The sequence below is a fragment of the Hylobates moloch genome, unplaced genomic scaffold (genome assembly GCF_009828535.3).
Source record: "Hylobates moloch isolate HMO894 unplaced genomic scaffold, HMol_V3 SCAFFOLD_9, whole genome shotgun sequence".
Taxonomy (NCBI): Eukaryota; Metazoa; Chordata; class Mammalia; order Primates; family Hylobatidae; genus Hylobates; species Hylobates moloch.
This window is the reverse complement of record NW_026652284.1, coordinates 6,109,623-6,116,735: the sequence shown is the minus strand read 5'-3', so window position 1 is coordinate 6,116,735 and position 7,113 is coordinate 6,109,623. Positions and strand designations below refer to the sequence as shown.

The window sequence follows — 7,113 nt, the reverse complement described above, 5'->3', positions numbered from 1 at the left end:
TGTGATTACAGGTGTGTGCCACATGCTCAGCTAATTTAAAAAAAAAAAAAATCTTTGTAGAGACGAGGTCTATCTGTATTGCCCAGGATGGTCCTGAACTCCTGGGCTCAAGCAACCTTCCTGTCTCAGCTGCCCAAAGTGCTGGGATTGTAGGTGTGAGCCACCATGCCCAGCCAGGACTTTCTTTCTTAATGTTTTCCAACCATTTATTGAACTGAATTAAATTTCACTCACTCTTCCAAGAATTAGCTGTCTGACCTTGGCCAAATCCCTTCACAGACAACCGTCCCACAGGGTCTTCTTTGCACTTAGTAGGCATTAGCCCAGTGTTTGTTGGATGGAGAACTGCAGCTGCCTCACTGTCATAGGAAGTCAGAGGATGACTCCATCCAACTCCAGCATTTGCACGAGTCTGTGACCTCAGACTGCTGAAATGATCGTAGAGTTATCCATGCTTCTCCAAATGCTTGGTTCCAGGTGCCTTATTACAGCCCATTTCTCTCCAGAACGACCCAAACCCCTCCCTGGACTCTCAGCCACAAAGGGGAAATTAACAGTAACATAAAAAGTTAAGCAGGTGAGAGAACATTATCACTCTTGTCAACAATAAAATCTGCCGCTGATCTTCAGTTGTGAGGACAGGCACATCTATTATTTATAGAATACAGATTGTTAAATATTAAATACTTGAGCCTGGGATAGTGTGAGGGTAAAACCAGGCGTGTGAACTTGTCAAAATCATAAAAATGGTAACTCTTTGCAAGGGTGAAGTGCATCTACATTTATTACTGCTTTTATTGCACTATAAATTAAGGGGGGAAGCCCACGATGTGCCAATTTCAAGTTCTTTTTTTTTTTTTTTTTTTGAGATGGAGTCTTGCTCTGTCACCCAGGCTAGAGTGCAATGGCACAATCTAGGCTCACTGCAACCTCCACCTCCCAGGTTCAAGCAATTCTCCTGTCTCAGCCTCCTGAGTAGCTGGCACTACAGGCGCACACCAACACACCCGGCTAATTTTTGTATTTTTAGTAGAGACAGGGTTTCACCATATTGGTCAGGCTGGTCTCAAACTCCTGACCTCAGGTGATCCACGCACCTCGTCCTCCCAAAGTGCTGAGATTACAGGCGTGAGCCACTGCGCCCAGCTGTCAATTTCAAGTTCTAAGTGATAAGCATTATCGTTGAGATGGCATCTGTCTGTACCTAGCTCTGCTTCACAAACAGCTCCTAGCTGACTTGCCTAGAACTATGAACTATTTCATCTGGGAAGGTAGTAAGAGAGAGGTTTTCCTCCTTATTTACCACGTGACAGAATGCCAGGCAAGTCAAACATTTGATGAACTGGTAATTTTTCTTGTAGTTACTTGCACATACGTCCAAAGGTTTGTGTTGATGAAGGCAAAAATACTTCTTAAAAACATTAAAAGTTGAGGCTGGGTGCAGTGGCTCACGCCTGTAATCCCAACACTTTGGGAGGCTGAGGTGGGTGGATCACCTGAGGTCAGGAGTTCAACACCATCCTGGCCAACACAGTAAAACCCTCATCTCTGCTAAAAATACAAAAATTAGCCAGTGTGGCTGCGCATACCTGTAATCCCAGCTATCTGGGAGGCTGAGGCAGGAGAATGGCTTGAACCCAGGAGGCAGAGGTTGTAGTGAGCCAAGATCGAGCCTGGGCAACAGAGTGAGACTTTGTCTCCAAAAGAAAAAATAAAAATCTTTAAAGTTGCCAAACATCTTAATTTGTTTTTTTTGTTGTTGTTTTTTGTTGTTTTTTTTGTTTTTTGTTTTTTTTTTTTTTTAGACTGGGTTTTGCTCTTGTTGCCCAGGCTGCTGGAGTGCAGTGATGCAATCTTGGCTCACTGCAACCTCCGCCTCCCAGGTTCAAGCAATTCTCCTGCCTCAGCCTCCCAAGTAGCTGGGATTGCAGGCGCACACCACCCTGACCGGCTAATTTTTTGTATTTTTAGTAGAGACGGGGTTTCACCATGTTGGCCAGGCTGGTCTCAAACTCCTGACGTCGTGATCCACCTGCCTCAGTCTCCCAAAGTGCTGGGATTACAGGTGTGAGCCACCGTGCCCGGCCTCATCTTAATTTTTATATGATTTTGACATCCCTCAATTTACTCTAATTTATTTCCACCCTGAATTTTTCATGCAAATTTAGAACTTAACCCACCACCATTTGCTTCATGACATGAAGTGAGATACTATGAGATATTTCAGTCTGCCCCTAAGGACTCATAGATGTAAGAACTTGATTTCTTGATTTACTGCTCATAATAAAATTTTTTTCCCTCTTCTTACAAAGAAGATTTGCACATCCAATTTGTTTTTCCTTTTTAAAAAATGTATTGAATTAAGCCAAAATATTTCCAGTGAAGCACCTGATTCAAACACAAATTCTTTCCCCTGGAATATGCAGCCTCATGTTTAATAAGCACCCAGCAGGGATTATGCATTAAATTATCTCCCTTAAAAACTTCTTGATAGACTTGGCTGGGCACGGTGGCTCACGCCTGTAATCCTAGCACTTTGGGAGGCCGAGGCAGGCGGATCACAAGGTCATGAGATCGAGACCATCCTGGCTAACACAGTGAAACACTGTCTCTACTAAAAATACAAAAAATTAGCCGGGTGTGGTGGCGGGCGCCTGTAGTACCAGGTACTTGGGAGGCTGAGACAGGAGAATGGCGTGAACCTGGGAAGCGGAGCTTGCAGTGAGCTGAGATCGTGCCACGGCACTCCAGCTTGGGCAACAGAGCAAGACTCCACCTCAAAAAAAAAAAAAAACCTTGTTGATAGACTTATCAATATTTGGATTAATTTTAATGTTGAAGAAGTAAATCCTTAATGTTTCCATTTTAGGTAGGGAAAGAAAACTACAACTTAATTGTACAGCAATTTAACCTTGATTATCTTTTTTTCTGATTGAACCCTATACAATGATATCAAATTCAAAAATTAACCTTGCCTTCAGGATGGATAATTAGTCAAAACCAAGGAAAAGTCAGAATAAATTAACAATGAAATCAATCCCTTCATTTTATGTCACATTCTGGGCATTCTAAGGCACATTTTCAATATGAGCCCATCACCTTCTTCCAAATTCTGCTGAATTTATATTCTGGAAAGATCTAGGCTACTTTTAGAGATGGGCAAACTGAGGTTAAGCAAAATTCCATAATGACAGGAGTAAAAATCAGAAGAAGAAATGATTCAGGAAGAGACTAACCAGGAAAGAGGGAAAAACCAGAGTTCAGAGGAGCTGAGATGACCTGCCAGAGGAGAGAGTAAGGACTGGACATAAGACAGAGGGAAAATTGCTTTCAAAAAGCTGCTGGCAGCCAGGTGTGGTGGCTCATGCCTGTAATCCCAGAACTTTTGGAAGCTAAGGCAGGAGGATCGCTTGAGCTCAGGAATTTGAGACCAGCCTGGGCAACATAGCCAGACCTTGTCTCTACTAAAAATAAAAATATGAAAATTACCCACGTGCAGTGGTGTGAGCCTGTAGTCCCAGTTACACAGGAGGCTTAGGCAGGATTGCTTGAGTCCAAGGAGGTCGAGGCTGTGGTAAGCAGTGACTATACCATTGCATTCCAGCCTGGGAGACAGAGCAAGGCCCTGTCTCAAAAAAAAAAAAAAAAAGGCAGTGAGCAACCATCCATCCAGTTTAGATCAGGAAGGCAGAGCATGCTCAGAGAAAGATCTCTGGTGAAAAAAGGAGATTTAATAGAATAGATGGAATAATTGAGAGCTTAAAAAATAATGAAGAAAAGGATTAACACAAGTCATGCAAGAAAAAAAGGAAAAGAAAGGCAATTAGACACTCTAGGAAAAACAAGCGTATACAAGAAGTAATGGCCTACAAATGAAGCAAATGAAAGGTGTCATAATGTTAAGCAATAGGTGGAACATGACAGATTCTTTTTCACATTTGGAAAAATGGCATACAGCTCACTACTGGGCCAGGCAACAAACACTCCTGAGAATGGTATCATAATGGGAGGCCATTCATGGGTTTCTGACTTTTAAAGTCAAGCTGCAGACATCGCACCGAAGACTTGGTTGTGTTGGCAAGACAGAACGCAAATGTTAACAAGTACTAACACGTGAAAAAGTTAAAAAGTGAAACTGATAGATGTTATGACGAGGAGAGGAGGAAAAATGGGGTGTAAATATCCTTGTCTAAGTGGAGGATCAAATGAAATTGTGGAAAGTGGATATACAAGAAATCAAAATAGATCCTTTTGCAGTTCATTAGCATAATGTGAGAAAACGTTTTAAATGGTCCATTTTTGGTCGGGTGCGGTGGCTAATGCCTGTAATCTCAGCACTTTGGGAGGCCTCCAGTGATCTGCCTGCCTCCGCCTCCCGAAGGGCTGGGATTACAGGCATGAGCCTCCGTGCCCAGCCAGATTTTCTATTTCTTCTTGAATCCTTTCTTGAGTTTTTCCCCTTCTCTTAATGGTTGATATTTATATTATTACAGTACTTAAATTATTCTATCCATCACCTTTCTAACTTTTAATAGGCTTATATTTTGATTTCTTATTTTATTTTTTCTTTTTCTTTTTTTTTTTTTTTTTTTTGAGACGGAGTCTGGCTGTGTCACCCAGGCTGGAATGCAGTGGCGCAATCTCGTCTCATTGCAAGCTCCTCCTCCGGGGTTCACGCCATTCTCCTGCCTCAGCCTCCCTAGTAGCTGGGACTACAGGCGCCCACCACTACGCCCAGCTAATTTTTTATATTTTTAGTAGAGACGGGGTTTCACCGTGTTAGCCAGGATGGTCTCGATCTCCTGACCTCGATATCCACCCGCCTCAGCCTCCCAAAGTGCTGGGATTACAGGCGTGAGCCACCGTGCCTGGCCTGTTTTTCTTTATTTCACGTCAGATGGGTAACATCCTGATGTCATAACACGTTTTGAGGGAGGCACTCTCACATGTGCTCATGAAAACCTAATCATCATGCGTGAGCAACACATATTCACTCCTTCAAACCCAAAGAATGGACTCAGAGACACGAAGAACAGCGGAAGTGAGACTTTTAATGGAAGTCTTGCAAGATGGGGTGTCTGGTAGGCAGGCACAGCCAGGGCAGCTACAGCGGGTAATTGATCTCCTAGCACACAGTCCCTCTCCCAGTTGCTCATTGGTCTAGTACTATGGGGTTACAATCTTTCTGGACGTCACCTAAGTTTCATTATCCCCCTTTAAGGTCAGACCCAGGTCCCCTTCCCTGCTAAAGTTTCGATTTCCCAATAATGAAACTTTCTTCCCTTTTATGGGCTGACCCCTCCTCTACATTCTGTTCTCTTATCGTGACCTTCTAGGTGCATGAGCCATCAGGTTTGTTACATTCACAGGCTGGCTGCCAGTACTCAGATTTATCATACCTTGAAAATGGACTATTTATGTATTTATTTTTGAGATGGAGTTTCCCCCTTGTTGCCCAGGCTGGAATGCAATGGCAGAATCTTGGCTCACTGCAACCTCTGCCTCCCGGGTTCAAGCAATTCTCCTGCCTCAGCCTCCCAAGTAGCTGGGATTACAGGCACCTGCCACTACAACAAGCTAATTTTTTGTATTTTTAGTAGAGACGGGGTTTCACCATGTTGGTCAGGCTGGTCTCGAACTCCCCACATTAGGTGCTCCACCCTCCTCGGCCTCCCAAAGTGCTGGGATTACAGATGTGAGCCACTGTGCCAGGCCAAGAGAATTTCTTGAACCCGGAAGGTAGAGGTTGCAGTGAGCCGAGACTGCACCACTGCACTCCAGCCTGGGTGACAGAGCAAAACTCTGTTTCAAAAAAAGAAGAAGAAAGGAGTAGGAGGAGGAGGAGGAGAAGGGGAAGAGGAAGGGGAGGGGGATACCTATAACGAGTAAGCAAATTGAATTAGTAATCAAAAACCTTCCTCTACACACACACACACACACACACACACACACACACACAAACACACACAAAGCCCAGGCCTAGAATTCACTGGTGAATTCTACCAAATGTTTAAAGAAGAATTAACAGCAATCCTTCACAAGCTCTCCCAAAAATTAAAGCAGGAGGGAATACTTCTCAACCTATTCTCTAAGACCAGTATTCCCTAATACCAAAACCACAAAAAGGCATCACAAGAAAATCACATACCAATAGACCTTATGAAGATACACAAAAGTCTCTACAAACTAGCAAATTGAATCCAGCAAATACTAGCAAATTGAATCCATATAAAAAAAAGAGTATAGGTCAGGCTCGGTGGCTCACACCTGTAATCCCAGAACTTTGGGTGGCTGAGGTGGGTGGATCACGTGAGGTCAGGAGTTTGAGACCAGCCTGGCCAACGTGGTGAAACCCCGTCTCTACTGAAAATACAAAAATTAGCTGGGCAGGATGGTGAGCACCTGTAATTCCAGCTACTTGGGAGGCTGAGGCAAGAGAATGGCTTGAACCCGGAAGGCAGAGGCTGCAGTGAGCCAAGATCGCACCACTGCACTCCAGCCTGGGCGACAGAGTGAGACTCCATCTCAAAAACAATAACAACAACAACTAAAAAAGATTATAGTGGGGCATGGTGGCTCATGTCTGTAATCCCAACACTTTGGGAGGCTGACATAGAAAGATCACTTGAGGCCAGGAGTTCAAGACCAGCCTGGGCAACACAGCAAGACCCTGTCTCTACCAAAAAAAAAAAAAAAATTTAATTAATGGGGTGTGGTGGCACATGCCTGTAGTCCCAGCTACTCAGAAGGCTGAGGCGGGAGGATTGCTTGAGCACAGGAATTAGAGACTGCAGTGAGCTATGATTGTGCCACTGCACTCCAGCCTGGAGGAGAGAGCAAACCCCTCTATGAAAAAAAGAAAAAAAAAGAAATCAAGAAAGAAAGAAATTAATATTCTAAATAAATGGATTCTATGTTCACAGATTGGAGGACAATACTGTTAAGATGCCAACTTCCCATATTAGTCCACAGATTGAGCACAATCCCTATCAGAGCAATGAGGAAGACAGTTAAACTATAACCTAAGAAGCAGCAGTTGCAAACATGCTATGTGACAGTTTCCAGGGCTTAACTCCCCACATGGCACAGTTAGCTCTGAATGTAAGAGTGAAG

At 43.7% G+C, this 7,113-nt stretch overlaps 1 non-coding gene across 1 annotated transcript; it reads right to left on the bottom strand.

The window, feature by feature from the left end:
* Positions 1-4,891: 4,891 nt before the first annotated feature.
* On the bottom strand, positions 4,892-4,990 carry LOC116814043 (small nucleolar RNA U13). Its single transcript, XR_004371142.1, has one exon. It is a non-coding gene; the product is annotated as a small nucleolar RNA U13 (small nucleolar RNA).
* Between the last annotated feature and the right edge of the window lie 2,123 nt (positions 4,991-7,113).